This window comes from Caretta caretta, chromosome 18, assembly GCF_965140235.1.
Source record: "Caretta caretta isolate rCarCar2 chromosome 18, rCarCar1.hap1, whole genome shotgun sequence".
Classification (NCBI taxonomy): domain Eukaryota; kingdom Metazoa; phylum Chordata; order Testudines; family Cheloniidae; genus Caretta; species Caretta caretta.
In genome coordinates this window covers 9,233,671-9,259,197 of record NC_134223.1, presented here as the reverse complement: position 1 = coordinate 9,259,197, position 25,527 = coordinate 9,233,671, and the positions used below count along the sequence as shown (strand labels likewise).

The window sequence follows — 25,527 nt, the reverse complement described above, 5'->3', positions numbered from 1 at the left end:
GTGTCCTCTAGTCAGTTGCACTTGTTTCCTCCCACTATTTTCTTGACACCCTCCCCCCCCTCCCCCGGCACGCTGCACTTGGCTATAAACATTTGTGGGTTTGACTCTAGTTTTATAGATCCACCAAGTGTGACCAGCTGAAGTAAATACTCAGAGTTGGGAGTGCTTATGCAAACTCTACAGTTGCTGAGGCTAATCTGTCACTAATCAATGTATGTTGCTGCTTTGGAGAGTGCATTTCCTTTGTTTCTTGGGTTTCATGACTTCCAGAATAGAACCCATAAAAACCTGGATTTAAGAGTCCTTTGATATAAGTCATGCAAATGTTGTGCAAGACCTTAGATTTTGTAAACAGTTATTAAAATGACTGATAGGCCTGGGACAAAGTAAGGATAAGGAAAAAGTGAGTAATAATAACAATTATAAAATCAAGACAGTCCATAAATTAAAAAGTTTCAAAGGGAGGGAGTAGTATTCCATGAAGAAACTCCATTTAAACACACACATGTATACATTTCTCACTGCTTTGTGGAAAGCCCAAGAATGATAGATATATCTTGGTTTTACTGTATGCAGCTGCGTAGCCCTGGAATGTTGGCTTCCAATCAACCCAGAGTCCAAGAGAAACGCAGCTGCAATCACCGAATGTTGCATAATTTCTACCAAAAATCATAACTGGACCTCAGTCTATTTAAAGCTCCTCTCTCAGGCTTGCTGAAGTTCTGCCCTGGAGCCCAGTGAAAAGTCTCATTAAACTTCGCAACCTTTTGGTGGAAGAACCTTGTTTTGTCTGAGTTTGGGGTATGTGAAGAGACCTGAAGCCAGGTGAGTTTCTTTGCGTTTTTTGCATGTGCTGAACGGATTTTCTTCCAAAACGTGCGGTCCGCACTGCCCAGCCCTCTCCTGGACGGTCCAGATAGATTAGGTCCATTGCCTAATATATGCTTTCTAGTGCTTATCCTGAATGCTGGAGGGTGCTGCTGGGGAATAGAGATTGGTGTATGGTGCTGCTGGAACTCTTGAGTTTGAACAATTTTCTTACTGATCGGTGGCCCGGGACAACTGCTAGGGAAATTTAACTGGTCCTGAAACCCTTTGTGCCTTGTCACAGCAACCTTTTCCGCCCCAACAAGTTATGAAATACACTTTTTAAAAGGATGCAATTAACTTGAATTTTTTTCATTAAAGAGAGAAATCTTTAAACAAATCACACTTCTGACAAAGCCCCTGTTACAAAGTCTGGGTTAAATATTTATTGTACTACTTACTTCTTTTTCATATTTAATATGTTCTGCTCCCTTGTTTTGTAAGGGCCTTCCAGCAAGGCAGCAAATAACTACCTGAATATACAGGGAATCAGTGAAACTGACTACACACGAAGTTCTTGTCACATGCCAAAAGTACTTCAACTGAGCTTGGAAACAAAAATCTTTACCAAATTCTTTTAGTGGTAGAGATTTTGGGTGCTACATCTAACTACAGTAGATCCAAAATTTTCATAGAATCATAGAAGATTAGGGTAGGAAGAGAGCTCAGGAGGTCATCTAGTACAACCCCTGCTCAAAGCAGGACCAATCCCCAACTAAATCATCCCAGCCAGGGCTTTGTCAAGCCAGGCCTTAAAAACCTCTAAGGATGGAGATTCCACCACTTCCCTAGGTAGCCCATTCCAGTGTTTCACCACCCTCCTAGTGAAATAGTTTTTCCTAATATCCAACCTAGACCTCCCCCACTGCAATTTGAGACCATTGCTCCTTGTTCTGTCATCAGCCACCATTGAGAACAGCCTGGCTCCATCCTCTATGGAACTCCCCTTCAGGTAGTTGAAGGCTGCTATCAAATCCCCCCTCACTCTTCTCTTCTGCAGACTATATAAGCCCAGTTCCCTCAGCCTTTCCTCATAAGTCATGTTCCCCAGTACCCTAATCGTTTTTGTTGCCCTCCGCTGGACTCTCTCCAATTTGTCCACATCCTTTCTGTAGTGGGGGGCCCAAACCTGGACGCAATACTCCAGATGTGGCCTCACCAGTGCTGAATAGAAGGGAATAATCACTTCCCTCAGTCTGATAGCAATGCTCCTACTAATGCAGCCCAATATGCCGTTGGCCTTCTTGGCAACAAGGACACACTGTTGACTCGTATCCAGCATCTCGTCCACTGTAATCCCAAGGTCCTTTTCTGCAGAGCTGCCACTTAGCCAGTCAGTCCCCAGTCTGTAGCGGTGCATGGGATTCTTCCGTCCTAAGTGCAGGACTCTGCACTTGTCCTTGTTGAACCTCATCAGATTTCTTTTGGCCCAATCTGTCTAGGTCACTCTGGACCCTACACTCCAGCATATCTACCTCTCCCCCCAGCTTAGTGTCATCCGTGAACTTGCTGAGGGTGCAATCCATCACATCATCCAGATCATTAATGAAGATGTTGAACAAAACTGGCCCCATGACTGAATCCTAGGGCACTTCGCTTGATAACGGCTACCAACCAGTATCCATACCTCATCCAATCCATACTTCTTTAACTTGCTGGCAACAATACTGTGGGAGACCATACCAAAAGCTTTGTTAAAGTCAAGGTATGATCTTACCCCACCAAGTCTCTGTTATTCCAATCATATCATAGTTCCTTGACTGTGCCAGGACTTCCAATTCTTCCTGCTTGTTTCCCAGGCTTCTTGCGTTCGTGTACAGGCATCTAAGATAACTAGCCGATTGCAGTACTTTCTGAGTATGAATCAGGAGGCCTCCCCTGTTGCACCCTCCTCCTTGTGTTTCCTCCCAGCATCCCACTTCTTCACATACCTCAGGGCTTAGGTCTCCATCCCCTGGCAAACCTAGTTTAAAGCCCTCCTCACTAGGTTAGCAAGCCTGCCTGGGAAAATGTTCTTCCCCCTCTTTGTTAGGTGGATCCCATCTCTTCCTAGCAATCCTTCTTCATGGACCAACATCGCATGGTCAAAGAATCTAAAGCCCTCTCTCCGACACCACCTGTGCAACCATGCATTTAATTCCATAATTGGATAATCCCTACCTGGGCCTTTTCCTTCAACAGAGAGGATGGATGAGAACACGACTTGTGCCTCAAACTCCTTTTTCATTCTTCCCAGAACCACGTAGTCTTCAGTGTCTCGCTCAAGGTCATTCTTGGCAGTATCATTGATGCCCATGTGGAGAAGTCGGAAGGGGTAGCGGTCCGAGGGCTTGATCAGTCTCGGAAGACACTCCGTCACATCCTGAATTCTAACTCCAGGCAAACCACACATGTCTCGAGTTTCCCGGTTTGGATGGCAGATGGATGATTCCATCCCCCTTAGGAGTGTTGGTGGTTGAGGATTCCCTCCTAAGGTGGCTTGCAGACAGATGTAATTCTTTACAAGCTGATGGTGTCCCTCTAAAGTCAGCATGTCACCTAAATTGTTAATGGTAGGTGAAAAGAAATTGAAGAAAAATTAAACACGGAAAACTTCAATAAACACCCATATTTTCTCCTCAGCTATGACTCCATCTCCCAGCAAAGTCTGAATGGCCATTTGAATCCCATGCGTCTGCCACTTATATCTAAAATGGCTCCTACACCCACATTCAAAATGCGTTACAAAAGCTCCATAAAGTTAATTGAATATCTTCTCCACTTAACTTCACTGAGCAGCTGTAGCTCCTCTTATTACAGCTGACTTAAGCATTTGCATATTATTGGAAATTACCTGTGAGTGCTATTGCATATAGTCTTGCAAGTGCAGTTTAGCTGATTGTATGGGCAGTTGCATCTTGGAGAAATGCTTGTTAGTTGTGGTGCAGTTTGTTGGAAGATGAGTGTATATGAGTAAGGTTTGTTCACTGTATCATTCACTCTGACTGGAATAATTTCTCACCTCTAGACCTACTGCCTGTAAGATATACCTATGCAAGAAAACATTACAACAGCAGCAGTGTGGACCTCAAATAGAACAAATTAGGTAGCATCCTCTGTTAAATCAGGCTATCTTGCTTTTTTCCTCCTCTTAATTCCTCTGTGATTTTTAGCAGCCTGCACTCTTACAAACTTCTAGAACTGAAATGCAATTCTTCATAGGATTTGATTTTTAAAATCTTTTACCATTTGAAATCTGAAGATGACTATGAAATTCAGGTCTGAAATAAGAGATGTAAGAGAAGAGAGATGTAATCAGAAGAGTGATTTCTCCCCCACCCCACCTGCTCCTTCCTCTCAGGGATGGTACCTATCCACCAGGGCTGGACAAGATTCCCAGTTTTCTATTAGTCCATTGCATTAGTTGGTACCCTCGGTACCCATGAGAGATCATACCTTTTAAGATGATCAGTGGTTCATTAGAAAAAGCAAAAAGACAGCTCAATTTACTAGTCCGATCAATGTAGTCTCAGCGGGCCAAGCACCCAGCGGCATCCCAGCCCTGACCCTTACCATGGAATCCGGTTTGGTACCAGAAATAATAGGCTGGACCATCATTGAGCAAGTCAGAAAAATACAAGTGGGCAGATTAGAGGAGACAGCTTCTATTTACATATAAATACCTTTAGTAATCATCAGTGATGGGAAGAGAAAATACAAAAGAAATATGTGCCTGTTTAGCAAGATTTTGATAAAATATTACACAATACGTTGCATTTGTATGTATTAGAGTCTTAGCATCACAGACCACACCGAAAATAGGGGTTTCCAAGTGAGAGCTGAAGAGAAAACGTACGGGATGGGGGACTCTATCCTGAGAAGCAGTGACTGAAAAAGATGTGAGGGTTGTGGCCGAACATGAACTCCCAGCGTGACCCTGTGACCAAAAGAGCTGCTGTGATCCTGGGGTGCATAAGCAGGGGAATCTCGAGTAGGAGTCGAGAGATTATTTTACTTCTGTGTTTTGCACTGGTGCGACCGCTGCTGGATACTGTCTCCAGTTCTGGTGCCCACAATTCAAGAAGGATGTTGATAAATGGGAGACGGTTCAGAGAAGAGCCCTGAGAATGATTAAAGGATTAGAAAACCTGCCTTCTAGTGCTAGACTCAAAGAGTGCAATCTATTTCACTTAGCAAAGAGAACGCTAAGGGGTGTCTTGATTATAGTCTATAAGTAGCTACATGCAGAACAAATATTTAATAATGGGCTCTTCAGAGAAAGGCGTGTCACGATCCAATGGCTGGAAGTTGAAGGTAGACAAATTCAGACAGGACGTAAGGTGTAAATTTTTGACACTGAGGGTAATTTATTGGAACAATTTACCAAGGGTTGTGGTGGATTCTCCATCACTGATAACTTTTAAATCAATTGGGTGTTTTTCTAAAAGACCTGCTCTAGGAATTATTGTGGGGGAGTTCTCTGGCCTGGGTTATACAGGCGGTCAGACTAGATGATCACAATGGTCCTTTCTGGCCTGTGACTCAACATGTTAGGAGGGGAGAGAGATTTCCAGACAGAGGGAGAAGCACTCATGAGAAATGCACCAACCGTGGTGTATCATAGGGAGGGACCAGAGAGCAAGCCAAGGTTCCGGGCGATCCTGCTTGATCTCACTACCATGAGGAGCCCTGTTGACTCCAGTGGCATTAATTGCATGAGCAAGACTGCTCCTGTGATGGAGGGTTTGCAGGATTGAGACCCCACACAGGAGCAGTGAAGTGATGCATGTAATAATGTGACCAGTCATTGAAAGCCTTTAAAGGAGTCCACTGAGCGTGCAGTAGAAACTGTTGGAAGGCGACCCAGAGGGCAAATTGGCATGAGAGACTGCAGGGACCCGTATGCAGCTCCTCCTAGTCCGTGGTGTGAAAGTGGTTCCAGCATCCACCTAGACCTGTGTAAGGAAGCATGGACACTGAGGGGAGAGAACAGCACCTGCAAACAACCTTCTCTTGAGACTTGGACCTCCCGGGAAAGTCAGTGGGATTTGCAGATGTGCAGCACCTCCCTGGAAGAAAGCAGCTGAAAAGCCTCAAAACGCCCTGGGGGGAATGTCATTTGTCTGACCCATCCATCCTTACTCTTGTCTTGTCTCCTCATGTGATGTGCTGAACTCATAGATACCAAGGAGGCAGTTGCTATAGCAACAGTAACTAGGAACTGGATCTGCTCATGGAACTTACCCTGAGCTGTGTGACATTTTAGTAAGTTAAGAATTGCAATTTGTACCCAAGTGCCTCATCCAAAGATACACCTGCCAATGGACCCAGCTGTGTGGACAAACTTCTCTTGTTTTCCATCTCTTCCCCCACACCTCTGCCCTGCCCAGTCTGTATAGTGACTTCAGCTTATACCAATAGATCTTGGGGGACTATATTATGCAGTTGATTTTTTTAGCCAAGCTTCCCATTGACTTGAATGGAGATTTCTGCTTTAGAAAAAATCAGTGCACAGTGTGACCATAGGTCTCGCAGACTTCCTGTTCCAATAGGGCTGGATGATCAGTCTCTTCTTGATCACAAGCCCAGATGGACTGAACGCATTTTATTGTTGTCACTCTTTTCTTTGACATCATTTATCTGCCAAGTACAATTTTCACTCATGTCACTGGGTGATGTTATTATGACAATTAGCTCCTAAATGTACCGTTGTCGGTCCCCAGCCCCATGGTCCCACTCAGCTTCCAATCTCCTGCAGCCATCAGCCCTCTGCTCTGACATTCTTGATGTCCCTGTGACAGATTTAGGCCCTTTGAGGTGTCAACTGATGTGCTGGAGTACCACCGAGTCAGCCTATTCTGCCAACCTGGGTCCCCTTTACCTGGCCTTGCTGGGGTAGGCTCACAAGCCTCTTCCAGCCAAGCATACAGGCAGGGCTGCACAGAGAGATAGAGATCCGGTCTGGAAAGATTCAGCCTTATGGCCTCACCCCAGCACTCTGGTGCCCACTCCCTTTAAGGGGTACAAACCCAAAGGTTTTATGAAATTCATCCCCTCCCTCAATGTGGAGGGAGATATGCACAACTTCTTGCCCCGCTCCCCAGTTAGAAATTACATAAACTGGATTATATTATAAATAAGAAATAAGTTTATTAATTACAAAAGGGTGAATTTTAAGTGAATATAAGCAATAACAGATAAAACAAAGCAGACTGGTGAGCAAATAAAACAAAGTATGCAAGCTAAGTTCAATATACTTGAGAAACAGGTTACAAAATGTAATTTCTTACCCTAAATGTTATTTTAGACAGGTTGCAAAGTTTCTGTCGTTCAGAGTTCCAGTTATATTTCTTTTCAGACTGGACCCCTGTCTCAGTCTGGACTCCCCCCCGCCTTCCCTTTAGGTGGCTTTAGCAGTCTTTCTTTTTGGGCAGACAGGCCATGGAGAGGAGGAGTCCTGTTTGCCTTCCTCCCCACCCTTAAATAGGATTTACATAAGGCGGGAATCCTTTTTTTCCCAAACTTGCCCCCTTCCCTTCCAGTGGAAAGTTACAAGAAGTCCCAGGTAATGTTTAGTATCAGGTGGTGACCAGATCACCTGACCTAGTAGTGTCACAGTTATGTCCCTGGACGCCTCCTAGGAGGGAGAGAGATTAGTATCTTCTTGGTCTTGTTGTTCCTTCCTCATGGCTCATCAACTTTGATGGCCTGTCGTCTGGTGGGTGTCTTCCCAATACACATCTGGTTGTAATTGTTACCTAGTCCATATTTCTATCTTTAGATACAGAAATGATACATGCTGAATTGGATAATCACTTTCAGTAAATCAGAACCTTTCCAATGGTCCCTTACAAGACCCATCTTGCATAGAGTATATCTCAGTTATGTCATTGATAAGAATTGCAATCTTTTCATCTTCCTTAGATGTACTGTGGTAGGAGTTATTCTGCAAGCTGTAATGGGTAATCAATTGCAACGATGCACTTACTGGATTCTATCCCTTTTTCTGGCACAGACTTTATTTTCATAAAGAATATGGAGTGAAATGTCACAGCTCCATCCCTCTGCACCCGTCTTCTCATCATTGCAGCCCCATCCATCAATCCCATGCCGCACCCAATCTCCCCACCATTGTCAGCAGTTCCACGCTCCTCCCAGTTTGTGAACCCCTCTATTAGCCACGTTGTTGCTCCCAGTCCCCATCACTCTATGCATCGATCCAAAGCATTTCACAGTCTATATGTGCCCCAGGAAGTTGATGTCTAGAGGAGTGGGCCATTCTCCTAGGGCTTTTGGTGGCTCAAGATACCTGGGTGGACGAGGAGCCCTTTAGAAATTCCCCATTAACAATTGTCTTTCAATTTTCTTTTCAAAATCTATAAAAGCACAGTCCAAGCTGCTTTCAAATGAGAATGATCTGGCTCTCTGTGGAGCCTGTCTTCCATTTGCTTTCAGGATTAATCGGTAGCGTGTTCAGTGAAGCCAGGGGGCTGTAGCAAGTTGATGTGATTTTTTTTTTTTCAAAAGGCCAAATGCTTCTTACAAACATGTTCCTTTTTGGTAAAATGGAAAAGGATTTAGTGAGGTTTCACTCACCCAGCAGCTTTGCTCTGCAAGTCTTAATCTTAGTGCTGTTCCTCTCCAGGGATCTATAAGTTTAACACTCACCAGGGGGTTGTGGCTGGAGTTTTAGCCCTTTAAGCACCTTCTTTTTCTGCTAATTGATCTTTTCGGATCTTGAGTCTAATTACTTAACAGCAGTTCAATGACCGAGAATCCTTCAGCACCCACTGTGGGCTTGCCTCTTGGGATCTCAGCTCTCAACAGCAGGGCGGAGAGCAAGCCTGGGCTTGCCGTTACCACCTCTCCGTCCAGAGAAGCATAGGGTCGGAACCAGCTACTCCTCAGAGCCTTTGTTCACACCTGATGGCCTATACATTCATTTTGGGGGTGGAGGTGTCGAATTTCACTCTTTTTAAGGTGACTGTATGCCTGGTGCTGCACTGGCCACCCTGCATGCTGTTCCATCCACCTCTCTTAGGGGCTTGTATGCCACCCATCGCTGGTGTATCTGAACACCTTCCATATTTGAATGGCAATAACAAAGCCCCTAGTGCACTTCAGGAGTCTCTGGCTCTTCTCCTGCTTTGTGTTCTAGAAAATATTGGTGTCTTGTCTTTATCGACAGCACGGGCAGAGGCAATGCTAGTCAGCGTGTGGTGTGTCTTCTTCCTCCCTGCCTTCCGAGCCTGACCTCCAGAGGCTGAGAGTCAGTAACAATCTCTGAGCTAAAGCTCCACCCTACCTAGCTAAACCACAGCGAGTGAGGGCTTATCCCTCCCTTCATCCCGACATGGGAAAGGTCAGTGGCTTCAAGACTTCAGCCTCCAGAGAGTCCAACATCTCCAAACTGTTCCTATTCACATGATTTCCATGACTCCTAAAGAGACCTTCTAGGGAAATGAAGGCACAGCACCCCCCATTTCTGCCTGTGGCACATACGGTGAAGCAAATAGTGGTGCCTTGAGAAGACTGCTGCTGGAAGAAGCAGTGCAGGGCTGTAGGGAATCTCAGTCCATATCCAACCTCATCCAGAGATGGTGCTTTGGGAGCTGGAGACTTGGGGGCAAGTTCAACCCAGAGGTAAGTGGAGGTGCACCCACTTGTCCCAGGGTTGAGTTTGACTGTCTCTTTCGGCCCCACTTTCATTAGTTAGTCTCTAAGGTGCCACAAGTACTCCTTTTCTTTTTGCGGATACAGACTAACTTGGCTGCTACTCTGAAACCTGTCATTAGTTAACCTAGTTACTTTCATTCACCATTAAACTGCTGCCCATGAGTTAGCACTGTATCCGGCCCCTTGGTCTTCTCTGAGCTGCAGTGTAGTCCAGTGGCCAGAAATTAGTTCCAAGAAGCTACTCTCCCTAAATGCTGGGAGATGAGTGGGAAGCAGGTCAGGGTCCCAAGCCAAGCAATGCCCTACTCAGGATCTCCCAAGCGTTACTCATCTCAGTTAGGTTTGCAGATAGTGGCTACAACTGCCTCTGTGCTCTTCCTGCTACAGCCTTTTCCCTTAGTCTGCACTGAGACCATGGTAGAGGAATGTGCAATTAATCTTCACTTTGTCTAACATGTCAAGTGACTGATTTTCTCAGTAATAACTGACAGTTTCTTTTCTTTACCTTTAAGTGATTTGGAAGGGAATTGTTGGTCGTTTACATCAAGGGGCTGCAGGTTGTCCCTTGTATTTTTAATGCCAGTCATCTTAGGGTGGGAGCTGCTGATTCCAAGTGTGATCAGATATTTTCCTTTTAAGTAGAGCTCTGGGTGTCTTGTCCAAGCAGAGGGTTGAATCAGAAGGAATTGTGTAAATCTCCTCCCTTATACTGTGCCCATCACCATGGTATCTGAGAACAGTAAAAGAACCTGAACAGGATGGAGCCAGGAGCTGTATGTAAAGGGGCCTGCAACCAGATTGCGTGTGTCATAGGCGCAGGAGCTGTCGGTTGTGTGTGCCAGCTGAGCCAGGCACACCCTGGGCATAGCTTATCTATGCCAACTCGGCCCCTCGAAAAGTGTCTCCATTGTGCACCAAAACATATTTTACATCTTCCACCATCCATATGCTACACATGTAAAATGGGCCATGGACACTAGAAACTTCAGAGACGAAAGCAACCCAGACTGGAGGCTTCCGGGCTATCTGTCTAACACCTTTCCCCACTCCTAGGATTCTGGCATCCTCCCTCTTGGGAGTAGACCTCAAAACTCAAATGGGCAGGGTAGCCTCCTGTTCCAGTTCCCAGGATCTGCAGCAGTGCTGTTTCAGTCACTGGCATGCGAATCACAAGGATTAGGATAGGAAAATAAAGGGAATGTTACAATTAATGAATGCTCTCGTGGCTCACATCAGCTGCCCCTGCTCCACGGTCCCCAGGCACAGCTGGGATCTCTCTTCCTTTCTCATGACAGTAAGCCCCACACTGCTCTCATGGCTGTATGCGAGGACACCGCTGAACCCGCTGGTTCACTGTGAACAGAGACTGCCCGGTGGGAAAACCGATTTTTTCCTATGATTGGCAAGGCCACCTTCCCAAGAAAAAAACACATACAACAGCTACATCTAAGCACGGTATCAACACCCCTCCCCCTCCGCCCCCCCCCCTTCTCCCCCCGAGTGGAGAGCTACCCATACAAGCATACATGAGACTTGTACTCAACTTCTAGCTCTGCACACCATGACAAATGTAGCCAGGGAAGGCTGCTCAAGTGCAAAAGTGTGCTGGCCCCGAGAGAGATTCTTAAAGAGGCGGCAACGTCAGTGCTGTATGGTCCCAGCTCTGAGGAGCTTTACCTGCCGCTAAGACAAGATGCACTGGGAGACTTGAAGGAAATGGGCTGTGTTACAACCTGGACCCGTACCCAGCTGGTTGCAAGTGAACCTGATCGCTGCGTCCCTCATACATCAAAACCAACTGGACATCCAGCTCTGGGACTCTAGGGCCTATGCCCAGGCTCAGACCTCTTGTCTGACGCCCTCCTTAGGGACGCGGGACACTGCTGCCCTCGACCCTAAACCCATGTCTGAGCTCTCCTGAGCTCCCCAGTCACTTACACGTGCTGCCCCAGAGCTTCACCTGTGCTGTGGGCCCTCTGGGCTTCCAGTTTAACCTTTTCAGGGAACGCATGGCAGGACAGTAAGGGACACAGGCATAGCAAAGGGCTTTCTTAACCACAGCGACTGGACTCTTAAAAGCATTTGATAGTTACAGATCTCTGACAACAAGAAAAGTCCTGAGATGCCCCTTCCCCTCCCCTTCTGCAAGTCTGAGGTAGGTCAGCAGCTCTGGCTGGGCAGAGTCCTTCCTGTGCTCTCTCTCCTACAAGACCTTGCGCTTGGCGCTGCCCAGCCCTCCTGCACCAAGCAGATTCCTGCTCTTAAGTAGAGTCTGTCTCTTTGCCATGTGCTCCAGTGGGATGCTCCCATCCCCTCCCCTGCATCACGCGTGCCCCTGTGTAGAAAGCCCATTGTTCCATGGGGCTGGGCCAGTAGTAGGGTCATTCAAAGTCAAGGGTTGAGCTTGGATTCGAGAGGTTTTCTCAGTGCTAGTCCTTCGGGGAGGTGTCAGGCCCTTTTCCTGGGCAAGGTGTTGTCTGGAATACAATACAGCGTGCTGCCTTCAGGCCTGTTTACACGCGGGTTCAACACACGCAAAGTAGAGTTCCTAGACAGATCCCCCTCTGTCACACGGTGCAGAGAGCAGTTGGCTGGTGTGAGCTGGTGGGGGGGGGGGGGATGGCTGGGGGCTTTGTGGAAAAAGCAGGCCAATAGGCGGGTAGAAGGGGGCATGGGCCTGGCAGACTGGGATCAGGAGGTCATTTAGTGCAGAGGGGGTGGCCTGGGAGAAGCCGAGAGTGGGGGCAGCCAGGCTAGCATCATTGCTACAGGGAAGATAGGGAGGGGAGTGAGGAGCAAGCCGAGACACAGAGCAGGACCGCGTTGTTTGTTCAGGGCCCATTGACAGCAGCAGGAAAATTCTGTATCGTAGGTGATTCCAAGCAGGTTCGCTACTTGGGGCATCGGACCTGAACCCCCCACATCCTGTACATGAAGGCACACAGCATGCACACGCAAACAGATGCTTGCTAAGGCACAGTGCAGATTGCATCTGGCTGGCTCTAGGGCTGGAAGTACTCATTAAAAGGGAGGAGGGTATTCCTCCCCAGCGGGAGGGTGGCAGTGGGGGTGCATAGCCAAAGGAACGTCCCCATCCCTTAGATTAAATCCCAACCCAGGTATTTCCCTTATTACCCAGAGCTGTAGCTCCCAGCCTTGTGAATGCTAGAGTAATGCAAAATGCATGAGAGAATTTCCACTTCCCACACTCTTCTCTATTTAATTAAAAGTCATTAACAATGATCTGTACTTGGGACGATCCCCCCTAGGGCTCCATTACTGAAGGGAAACAGGCAGTTGAATCCCAGACACTTAACATTGGTAGGTTACAGGCAGTTCACCAGCCTCGCTCACCCCCTCCCAGTGCACCGAGCTGCTTTTGGTTTTAACCCTGGCTTATCCGAAAGGTCCCTACACACACAGCCCCTGGGGCTCAGAGCCTGCTCTGGAGCGAGCTCTGCGGGCTGGGCTCCTGCTTGACTAGGGCGATTTTCTTCCTTTCCCCCCCGAGGGGAGAGTGACTTATGCAGGAACCTGCTTACAAGCCTGGCCCATCTATTAGAGCCTAGATTTCCAAGAGGTATCGACTTCTCTGAGACTAGAGCTGCCAAGGGAACTCCTCCCCCCTCTTGTGCCCTTGCCACCCGCTCCCTACCCTCCATTTCCTTCCCAGGCCCTGAAGGTGCTTCTCCTACAGCCCCTGCGGGAGCTAAGCTGCCCTCCTCTCTGGCTGGCTGGAAAGCATCTAGCTCCATTCCAGCCTGTTCTTCCACCCAGAATCATGTATGAGCTCTAGGGCAGGGAGTCCCCACTCCTGGTACCCTCTGTCTCTCTCAACCTCTTGCCCCACTGAGATCACTGGGCTTCTACTGGTGTCACTGTGGACAGAATTTGGCCCTTGATTCCCTCTGGACTCTCTCAGTGCTGTTTTGATTGACACCCTACGTAATCCTATTGACTTTCCTGGGTATAAATCCATGCAGAATTTGGCCTAGATTGATCGATCTAGAATCAAACCCACTTAATAGTTAACGCACCTCCCCCACCTCCCCAATACACACACTTTACACATCTCTTCTGTGTTTGCCACCAGTTTTCTGAAATGTGGATTCCTGCTGGATGAGCTCCAGATTGGAAACACAGACCCTGATACCTTTTACATTGAGACCAGGTGGCTCAGCACAGTCACTGAGACCAGCGTGACCTTGGGAGGGAGGGGGTTGGAGGAGAGAGCAGCTATAATGCATTAGACATATATTACCTTTGTCATTCTAACTCAGCAGATGGTGGGCTAGCTGGGCAAGGGATGCAACCGCATTGAGGCCTGTGCCTGGAGATTTGCAGTTACAGCGGTGGATCCTTTTCTTGTCTGAAGCCTGCCCCTGCACATGGAGGTGTCTCTGTTTTACTTGCAATCCCAGGGCGCATAGATGCACAGATAGTAGCTGTTGCCCTAAATGGGGCCTGCAGTCTCAGCAGTGCTTTCAGCTTAATTGGAAACCATGGCTGGTTGGGCCTCCGCATGGCGAAGAGGAATTCTCTGGGTTCCCCTGCTCTTCATTCTGTTTATTTCCATCTACTTGTTTGACAGGACTCCACTTGCAGGGAAGGGTGGGGCTGCAGGTCAGAGTCCGGGGAAACATGGTGTATGGAACCTCAATGGGCTTCTTGATTTGTTGGCATTCCCTCCTAGCATGTGCCTACAATCTATCCCACCTGCTGGGTACAGGGATCCCTGGTGGACATGGTTAGCCTGGGTCTACCAAGACAGTGGTCACTGGCAACCCAATGTTGACACGCAGAGGGGCTGGTATAGCAAAGCTGTGCCGGGGCAGAGAAATGGAGGGTGTTGATGTTCAGGTCTCGGGTAGGACAGCTGGACACTCTCCATCCACTGGCCTTCATAAAGCTCACCAGCAAAGGCCTGGGGGGAGAGAGGCCAGGGATGCTCTAGCATCTAAAATCTAGCTAGCCAGAAGACTGTTTCTTTCCTCTTGCACCAGGGACAGGGAAAAGTCACTGGCCCCAGTTCCGCTCATGTAAAACACTCCAGTACTCTGTGGTACTCCACTCAGTACTCCCTACATTCCAGTACTCTGTAATACTTGTCCAGGTCACTGCAGTTACTGATGGGGTGATTGCTGCAGGATTTGTTCACTGCAGAATACTGCAGCATGTTTGTTTTTTCATCACTAGCTGGCACTAAATTCTCCCCCGGCTCCCTAAGGATGCCAGATGGTTTCTGCTTCTATTAACTCATAACCAGAACCTTACCAGACATGTTTGCTGAGCCCAGAGGGCAATTAGACCTCCAGGCTGTCATGCCAAGAGCCTGAGCAATGGTAATGACTCGATTTCCATGTATTTTCAATTAGCGGGATATATTCTCTCCATGCTGCCTGCATCCTGCGTCCCCTCACCGTGAATGCACCACTCCTAGAAGGTTATGTAATCTGTAGGAGAGTTACATAATAATGCAGCAGCAGAGCCAGCAAATTGTTGCCAGAGTGTGGGAGGCGCACCAACTGCCACCCGCCTGGGATGCTAATACCACAGAAGAGAAGCAGACGGGCGCCCACTTCTGCCACAGTGTGGGTGCACCGTCGGTCCAGCAGCGATTCCTTCTTTGGAATGGTTCTGTCAGGGAGGTGCTTGGGCTGCAGGATTGCAGATTTGAAACCCGCAGGCTGCTCTACTCCCTGGGCCAGTCTGGTTCACGTTGTTAAATGACTGGGATTATTTCTCTTGATTGGTTGTTGTCTTTTTGTGATGCACCATGGTCTAGTAGTACAGCAGGGGACTGAAAATCAAGACTCCTGGGTTCTCCTCCAGACCCTGCCACTGACTTGTTGTGGGACCTTGGCCAAGTCCTTTCCTCTCTTTTTGCCCTCAGTTTCCCCATCTGTAAAGTGAGAGTGATACTGACCCCTTTGTAAGGTGCTTAGTGATCTCTGGATGAAAGTGTTTACTATTATTTCTAATTGTCATGGCGGCCCTTTCCTGGGACTTGTGAGAGTTAACCCACAATCCTTACAAAACGTAGCTGTCCAATCAGGATACTGTACTTTCCATCTGGATTAGCACTGGTAACATTACCATCCATCAAATTTGCCACTTGAAAGAAAAACAAATGGCATATATGACAATATTCATGTAGTCCTCACAGAGCAAGTGGGCCAGTTCTGCTCTCCCTTACACTGAAGCAGCACCCGTGGCACTGAGAGCAGATTTTTGCCCTGTAATGACTTTAGAACAGGAGGAAATGTGCAGAGAGTTTGGAAATTTTGTCCCATTTTAGTCCGTGTGAGGACGGGACACACCAGGGCCAACATGTTCAGTTTTGGGTACCTCCATTTTTGGGTGCCCAACTTGACACACTTCGGGCCTCTTTTTTCGGAGGTGCCAAATATCTGCAGCTGCAATCGAAGTCAAGGGGCAGCTTATCGCCTCAACAAAAGCAGGCCCAAAGTATCTCAATCAAAATCAGAGGCTGCTTTTGAGAATTTGGCTGTAGACCGTGAACGTTAATTCCTGGAACCTTCTTTTCTTCAAGAAAAACATTTGGAACAAACATTGCAATGAACTGCATTTCTCACTGGACGCTTTGGTGGTTATAATTATGGGCTTGGCCATCCTGGAGATTTCCAGAGGTTTAGTCCAGGACATTAAATAAAGCAGGAAAAGAGAAGACTTCCCTCCAGCCCCTGGGTCCAAGTGAACACTATTCCCCCTGAGTTAGAGTCTCTGGGGCTGGAAGGGGGCAGGCTGCTAATCGCTGAGATCCTTGGAAGCCCAATGCTGCCCTCAATCAATGGGCCAGATCCCCAGCACAGCACCTCTGAAGTCAGTGGAATTATGCTGATTTACACCAGCTGGGGAGCTGGCCCAGTGAGTTAGCACAGGTGTAACCAAGAGCCAAATTTGGCCCAGTTAGTTTCATCACCAGGCCAATCCACGGCACAAAGTGAGTTGAAGGAGGGGCCAAAGCGTGTCCCTACCTGCAGGCACTGGTGCTCTGCTTTGAACCCCGCCGTCTCCGGGGCCCCCCTTTCTGGGGCTGGATGGCAAAGAATTCTCATCCGCTTCTGAAGTCTGGTTAGGGGCCGTGTAACTAAAGACCAGCGGAGGGCAAAACACTGCTGAAGGTGTTGTCCTTCCAAAAGGACACAGACCCCCCCCCCCCCAGGCACTCGTCATTAAACCCTCAGCCTTTCTGGCAACCACTGGGGTGTTTAACCCTCACGCCCGAGCCATATGCTACCTTAGGTCATTACATTCTGCATCCCTCACTCTGCTTTGCTGCTCCAAGTAGGTCGAACAGATATTATTCACTCCTTGGCCTGTTGGGTGTTCAGCGGCTGCTGCTTTCCACCGAGAGGCGTCTGCATATTGCGAGTGTGTGAAATGATTCTTGTGTATGTTTTGGAGCTCGTCCGGCTGCAAAGGAAAGTTCAGCCCACAGGACCAGGCCCATCATTTGTAATGGGCATGGGGATGGAGGGCGCAGCGTACATGTAAGACTATGAATTAGTATTCGATTATTAGCAATAACAGCAGGCATCTCACTCCCCTTCCATCCTAGCCGGACTAATAGCTGACAGCAAAGCTTGCTGCTTTCACTCCCCGTGATTTGTTCACCGTGGAGCACTGCTTGGGGTAAGGCTCCTGAGGACAGAGGAGGGAAGAAATGAGACAGCGCCCTCCGCTAGGAATTGAGATCAGGAGCAGTTTGGATCAATGCCCTCTTAGCACAGAGTGGGAGGAGGAGCGGGCAGTACTGCCATACCGTATTATGCCAAAACACGGCAAGGAGCATGACAGAAAACATACGACAGGTAGAGTTTGCAGTCCCGAGCTAATGGCTGACAGCAAAGGACGTGGGAGTTTTTAGATTCTGTTTAAAGATAGATGAAGAGACGGAGGCCCTGGTCTGCAGAGGTATTTAGATTCCTAACCACCATTGATTTCAGTGGGAGTCAGGTACCTATATACCTTTGAGGATCTGGGCCAGAGTCCTCTCATGTTCAAGAGAGAATATGGTGCCTCAGTGGCCAAATCAGTGGCCACCGAGTGCAGTGTCTTTAGGTCCAAGTGATAAAAATTGGGCAAATCGGAGAGAGTCCAGCGGAGGGCAATGAAAATGCTCAGGGGGCTGGGGCACATGACATACAAGGAGAGGCTGAGGGAACTGTAGTTATTTAGTCTACAGAAAAGGGGGGGATTTGATAGCAGCCTTCAACTACCTGAAGGGGGGTTCCAAAGAGGATGGAGCTCAGGTGTTCTCAGTGGTGGCAGATGACAGAACAAGGAGCAATGGTCTCAAGTTGCAGTGCGGGAGGTCTCGGCTGGATATTGGGAAAAACTATTTCCCTAGGAGGGTGGTGAAGCACTGGAATGGGTTCCCTAGGGAGGTGGTGGAATCTCCATCCTTAGAGGTTTTTAAGGCCCAGCTTGACAAAGCCCTGGCTGGAATGATTTAGTTGGGGTTGGTCCTGCTTTGAGCAGGGGATTGGACTAGATGACCCCCTAACCCTAACCCTAACCCTGCACTTCTATGATTCTATTCTATTATTCTAAAAGCTGACAAGCATCAGATGATCTTCAAGTCTAAGGAGTGATCAAATGAGAAAGAGAGTTCCCAACAGAATGATCATTCCTTTGAATGGGGCGTGAGGATAAGCCAAGCACATGTGGTGGAGGAGCACATTTATAGCCATGCTGTGCACTTGGATTAGCACCAGACACGTTAACTGGGATAGCCCTTATCTGAAGGGAAAGTTTCCTTTTTGGAAAACGGGTCAAATGGATTGCTCACCCCACCACCTGCACTGACTCCAGCCCTGTTCTCCTTTTACAAATATTCTTCCAAAGGAACCAAAGTCTACCCCGGCTGCATCAAAGATTCCAATAACCCGGCCATATTTCCACCAACACCTAACTAGAGATACAGGATTTTGAGTCAACTCTCACCTTAAATTCCAGGGTCCCAGTGCAGAGTCTGCCTGGTCAGCCAGTGTGACACTGTCCATTAGGGCAGGGCAGAGTTTTTCATTGCAACCTGTTGGTTAGATGCATTGTACAAATAGAAAATAACACTACTATCTGGGTGCCATGTTCCATAGTGGACTCTCAGTGCACTCTCAGTGCACTTGCTCCCTGGTGCCTGGGTGCAACGGCCCAGACTGGACACAGTGTTCACTCCCTGCTGTATCAGAAATAGAAATATCTGAATTTCTCAGCTCACTCTCTTGCATAACTCCTAACAGGGAGCTTTAGTGCTTAGAGCAGGGCACAGGGTGCATGGAGTCCTGGGTTCTCATTCCCATTTTGCCAATGGCTCACAGCATCACCTGGGGCAACAGACTTCCGTCAACGTTTTCAGAATCGGCCTCTGATTTCAGGTGTCCAGTCGGAGGCATCCTGGGCCTAATTTTTTCCAGAGGTTCCAAAGTCAGTGGGAGCAGTGTCTGAAATCAGGCACTCAAAATCAGAAGCCACTTGAACCACTCTGTGCCTCAGTTTCCCCTCTGTAATGGGGGGCCGAGGGCACCTGCCTTTGCACGGCACCTTGGCTCCCTTGATGAAAGGCAAAGTATTATTCTTACTAAAGATCATCATTTTGCTGCATGACCAGGTGCAGACACAGCCCAAAGATTCCATCTATTTATGCCTCCTTGATGTTTCATTTCTAGCCCTTTATTCAGTTCTCCCTCCCCCGCCCCCCAACTGCCTTTCATCCTCATCCCCCAGGCGGCCTGCAGCCAATTTGGCACTGAACCCGTCGCTATGGAAACCAGTGAGGATTATGAAGCTGCCATAGATCTAATCACACTCCCTCCAAGACTTTAAGGAACAATTCACTTTCTGGATTTCGTTAACCTGCATTACGATGACAACGCTTTAAACGGCGCGACCAAAATGTGGAATTAAGTTAACCAACAGAATCACTGAAGGCTAAGCCCTGTGCTCCGTTCTGCCCCCTGCAGCCTCATTCGCCTCAGCTGAATGGGTATAAATGAGGGCAGGCTTTGGCAAACAGAAATGTGAAATGGCAACATCTTGCCAATCCCCGGGGGGGGGCCTGCAGGGTTGCTCCTGACGGTGGATAGTGAGCGGCTTGTCTTGTTCAGTTTTAACTAACCCAAGTGATGAGGCTTTCACCACTTCCCCTGGGAGCCTACTCCACTTTCTAACAGGTCTCATGGTGAGGAAATTCATCCTGCTCTTCAATTTCCCTTCTCAGTTACAACCCAGCTATTCCCAACTGGCTTGCTGTTCTCTCCTGACCTGGTTTAAAGCTCACCTACTGAGCCCTGCCACTTTTGAATGTGGAAGGTTGGCTGCTTTAGTGCAGACCATTTCAAACCAGCCACCCAGTATTCCCGGAGATCTGTCAGTGCTTTGTGAATCGCAGACTTTCCTTTCTGCATCTCCAGTTCAGCCAGCGGTTGGTCTCCAACATGTCTTCTCATTCCCACTTGGTGATGGAAGGGCCCAAGGGGAAGGTCTTCCACATTGACCTCTGTCTCCAGTTATCTTTCCCAGGTTTGATGTTGTTCTTGATTCCTCCAACTGTATCATCACTCAGATTCTTTGTTCTCATGTGAACAACAAGAAACAGAATTTCTTCAGGACAAAATAATAGTAATAAACAATCGTTTGCAGTCACCTAGGGCTTTTCATCCAGGGATCTCAGAGGTGGGCAATCATTATTAGCCCCATTTCACAGATGAAGAAACAGCCATACAGACAAGGTCTGACCAACATTTTCAAAAGTGGCCACTAATTTTTGGGTGGCTTTGCCTTCCACTCTTTCCACACAAGTCAAAGGTATCTGTGGATGCTCAGCACCTCTATAAAATCAGACACTGGGTGTTCCAAGTGGGGCTCCCAAAAACTGAGATGCACAAAAATTTCTATCTCGGAGATTTTTCAGTGACCTAAACCACAATTCCCAGCCCAGTCCACTCACTGTCTGCGGCTTTTCATTTCACTAGCCCCTTCTTTCCAACGCTCAGCTAAAGCATCCACGGAGATTAACAAAATAAAGGAATAATCATTAGGAAAAACGTATTAACTCAAAAAAAAATAAAAAGGATGCATTAATCTTCACCAACAGCTGATAACAACTCAGCCAATATTAACTGAGTCCCATGCCTCGATGCATTATGAGTTCATTTGCCTGCCGATGTCAATGTCTTGGATGGTCCTGATAAGCTCTGGCAATGTCAGAAAATTCATTCTCCCATCTCTATCCTGCCCATGTGGTGAAGAGAGGGTCGTTTCTCCTTTAATTAATAAATGTCCCATAAAACGGTTGGGGTTCATTCCTAGCCGTTGACTCATCCCGCTGCTGCCTGGCTTAGGGATTCCTTTTCTAGAACATAAACATTTCGCTTCCATGGAGTTTTGTTGTGAAATGTATGAGTCATCTGAGGAGTCTTGTCTTGCATCTCTCCATTGAGAGAGAGTGGTGTTCCCCAGACAAAGGCAGGGGAAAAGAAGAAAGACCAGAGGAAAGGCAGAGATGTCTTCTGCTGCACTCACCCAAAGTGTTATCATCCCCTTAAGAGATGGTGTTAGTCACGCTTTTATATTTATTCTGAGATAATAGACTGAGAAACATACGAGGTCAGCACTGCAGCTTCTTCCCCTGCAGGCTTTTGTGGAAATAAAATTATGAAAAGATCATTACAGGCTCATTTCCAGTATTTGCTGGCAACAGAGGAGGGAAGCGAAGGAGCGTTTGTGGATGAAATAACTTCAAATGCATTTAGCGCCCCGCTCTGAACTCAGAACTCAAGAGCATTCATTGAATCTGATTGTTCTGGGACAGGCTTGCTGGCTTCAGTATCTTTTTTTTTTGGAAGGGATGGGGGTGGGTTGCAGTAGTGGCTTGTCATTGTCAGATCTGCCTTTCTTACTTGTCTCAATACTGCTGGGTGCAGATACCTCAGCCAGATGATGGTTGGGTGGATAGGGAGCTAGCCTGTGCTGTGGGAGACCTGGGTTTAATTCTTTGCTTGGCCACAGACAGCCTGTGTGACTTTGGTCAAGTCACTGAGACCCAGATCCACACAGGTATTTAGGCTCTCAATTTCTATTGATTTCAGTTGAAGTTAGGCGTCTAAATGACTTTGTGGAGCTGGGCCCGAGGCTCTCTGTTTCCCCTCTGTAAAGTGGGAATAACACCTTTGCCTACCACAGCAGGGTGTTGTGAAAGTAGGGTTGCCAACTTTCTAATCGCACAAACCAGAACACCCTCGCCCCACCCCCTGTCCCACCCCTTCCCCAAGGCCCCGCCCCTGCTCACTCCATCCCCCTCGCTCTCCCCCACCCTCACTCACTTTCACTGGGCTGGGGCAGGGGGTTGGGGTGCGGGAGGGGGTGAGGGCTCCCCTCGGGCTCGGGGTGTAGGCTTTGGGGTGGGGCTGGGGATGAGGGGTTTGGGATGCAGGAGAGGGCTCTGGGCTGGGGCGGGGGTTTGGGGTGCAGACTGCTGGAGGGAGTTTGGGTGCGGGAGGGGGCTCAGGGCTGGGGAAGGGGGTTGGGGTGTAAGAGGGGGTATGGGAGGGAGTTTGGGTGCCAGAGGGGGCTCAGGGCTGGGGCAGGGGTGTGGAAGAGGGTGAGGGGTGCAGGCTCTGGGAGGGAGTTAGGGTGTGGAGGGGGCTCAGGACTGGGGCAGGGGGTTGGGGTGAGGGAGGAGGTGAGGGGTGCGGGCTCTGGCCAGGTGGTGCTTACCTTGGGGGGCTCCCGGAAGCAACCATCTCCTAGGCTCGGGGGCAGCCAGGAGGCTCCACGCGCTGCCCCTGCCTGCAGGCACTGTCCCCACAGCACCCACTGGCCATGGTTTATGGCCAATGGGAGCTGCAGAGAAGGTGCTTGGGGCGGGGGTGGTGTGCAGAGACCCCCTGACCACCCCTGCACCTAGGAACCAGGTATGCCGGCCGCTTCCGGGAACCCTGTGGAGCCAGGGCAGGTAGGGAGCCTGCCTTAAGCCCGCTGAGCCACCGATCAGACTTTTAGCAGCCTATTCAAATCTCCCGGATTGCTTTCAGTAGTCCCTCGGAGATCTATGACAATTCCGGTAGACTCCCGGCCACAGATATGTGCTGCTATCCTGGTCTGAAATATCAGAGCTGGGGATGCAAACCGTCCAAAGAATATGATTACATCATGCCAGCAAGTATCACTCTGCTCCAATTAGATCTCCAAGACAGCAAAGGCCTTTAGGCCTCATTGTGCCTGGCTAGATGCCATTCAATAAGACCTGAGTGGTGTGACAAGCTTTGCCAAAGTGTATGAAAAATGTCAGGCCCCCGAGTCAGGGCCACAGAGGACCGATCCATTTGTCATTACTCTCCATGCGTGATCGGGTGCTAAGAAGCTACCTAATGCCATGTCATCGCGTGGGTATGTGTGCACGCAAGAGGAAGGGGCCAGGAGTCTGTCCCTTAAAGTACAGTCGCTCTCCTGAGCCCAGGGACTGCTCTTTGTTAGCTGCCCCAAGGTACAAGCTCCCCCACTTTTGGAAATACCTTGCCCCTTTCAGGTCCGCTCAAGCCAGGGCAGCTCCAGAGGGGAGCGTATGCTGCACCCTCCACAGGGGTTATGTAGTGGCGCTCTTCCCCGGTGCGGCAGGGGGAAGAGGCTCTGGGGGTCTCTGCACGATCCCCACAGCAGTCTGCCTCTGTCTCTCATCTTTGCCCCCAGATGGCTCTCTTCGGCCAACTCCTTTGGATGGAACAGACAATTTCATTACAAGGCAGTGAGGCTCAGCCCATCTTTTCCCAGCCAAAAATGTCGCTTTTTGTAGCCGGGGAACTCCCTCTTCTGAGGAGAAAATGGGGGCTGGCTCCCGGAAGTAGTTAGTTTTTTTCGGGAGGAGTGGGGGGGGGCAGTCTGTGGTCACACATTTAAAGTGACAGCACACTCGAAGGCGATTGACTAGGAACTTTCAAATGCATTTAATGTGTGTGCAGTGTGTTTTTTCAAAAATCACTGCTTCTTGGGCTGGGGCTGGGAGCCCAAGGGTAGCAGGCCATGGGCCTCTGGAAGGGCCCCAGTGGGTGGTGGAACTGACCTGGCAGGAAGCAGCTGTTAATGCTCTGGCTGCAGATCAGTGGGCACCTGGAACAAGACAGTCTCATGTTGCTCTCAAGCCACCTCCCCTCCTGATAACAAATGAACCCCAGGGGGAGCTGTGGCAACCTGCCTCCCCCCATCCCAGACAGAGGGAGAGGAGGAGGAACAAAGGAGACCATGGGGGTAACCTGGAAGATTCTTCCACCCCCTCACGTCCCATAGCACAGTGGGATTTTCTGCAATGAAATCTAGCTGACCACTGACTGTGAAATGAGAGTGGAGACCACAGAGCACATGGCATGTGGCTGGAGGGTGCATGTGCCTGGTAGGTGTTTTTTGTGGTACCTACACAAAGTCTTTAAGGTTTCTCAGCCACAGAATGCTGCACAACCCCATCTCCTTTCGTCTTGAGCTGCCCTCCTGGTGCCATGGCCAGGAGCCCCATGATGACACAAGCATTCCCGGTTTGTTCTATTCAACCGCATCCTGCCATGCAGCTGAGCCCATGGCTGGGGGGAGGGGCAGGGAGACAACAGACAGGTATAATGAGGCTGGAGGTGGGGGGGTGCCAGGGGATTAACTGAGCGGACCAGGCTGATTAGTGCCAATGTTAATTAGCAGTTTAGGTCAGAGCCTCCCACGGTAACCATTTATGAGGAAGTGCAGCTTATTAAGCTCATAGATCCATCCAGCTGCTTTGAGATCATCTACGGGCTCGCCCAGGCAGCAGCTGCTGGAAGCCAAGAATAAATGAGGAAACTCTCTGTCTAAATGATCAAAAGGAGAAAGAGAAAAAAAAACACCATTCAAACCTATCAAAATACAATTTATTTTAAATCAAACATATCCGTGTTACAAACAAATCAGCCCTCCAAGACAGCCGTTCACTGAAAGGAAGGTCTGATTATCCCCCCTTCCTTCTCCTGCTTATTCTTGTTTTGCAAACGTGAGTGGAATGGCAAGCTGTCTGGTAATTGAAACCTCAGAAATGTTCTGTTCTAGCAAAGGAAGAAAGGTTGGGATTGTATCCAAACAAACTCTCTTCCTCGCTGGGTGAGTCACTCCAGAAAGGGTGCATAGCTTTCCTTGCTCTGGATTCATGACCTGCTCCGGGGCCCTCCCTACAGCAGGGATCCTCACCCAAGAGGCCCTTCAGCTAAACTCTCAACCCGAGGCCCCCTGTAAGCACTAATCCCCACCCAAGAGGTCCCCTCTCAAGTGCACATTTTGCTGGGTTGGGGCACATTTTGCTGGGTTGGATAGGACCAAATCATGTGAGAACCTTTCTGTAAGCATGTCCATCCCTGCAGATTTCAGAGTGGTAGCCGTGTTAGTCTGTATCAGCAAAAACAATGAGGAGTCCTTCTGGCACCTTAGAGACTAACAAATTTGTTTGGGCATAAGCTTTTGTGGGCTAGAACCCACTTCATCAGATGCATGGAGTGGAAAATACAGTAGCAGGTATAAATACACAGCACATGAAAAGATGGGAGTTGCCTTACCAAGTGGGAGGTCAGTCTAATGAGACAATTCAATTAACAGTAGGATATCAAGGGAGGAAAAATCACTTTTGTAGTGGTAATGAGAGTGACCCATTTCAAACAGTTGACAAGAAGGTATGAGTAACAGTAGGGGAAAATTAGTATGGGGGAAATTTGTAATGACCCAACCACTCCCAGTCAGGCCTAATTTGATGGTGTCCAGTTTGCAAATTAATTCCAGTTCTGCAATTTCATGTTGGAGTCTGTTTTTGAAACTTTTTATTGAAGAATTGCCACTTTTAGGTCTGTTATTGAGTGACCAGGGAGATTGAAGTGTTCTCCGACTGGTTTTTGAATGTTATAATTCCTGATGTCAGATTTGTGTCCTTTTATTCTTTTGCGTAGAGACTGTCTGGTTTGGCCAATGTACATGGCAGAG

The 25,527-nt window shown here is 48.5% G+C and overlaps 1 long non-coding RNA gene across 1 annotated transcript in view; it reads left to right on the top strand.

Annotated features, from left to right (window-relative positions):
* The first annotated feature begins 474 nt into the window (after positions 1–474).
* Positions 475–25,527, top strand: part of LOC125624479 (uncharacterized) — a 41,752-nt gene continuing 16,699 nt past the window's right edge. Inside the window, exon 1 of the long non-coding RNA XR_007353318.2 lies at positions 475–825. This is a non-coding gene — a long non-coding RNA (uncharacterized LOC125624479). The remainder of the gene's footprint in view (positions 826–25,527) is intronic.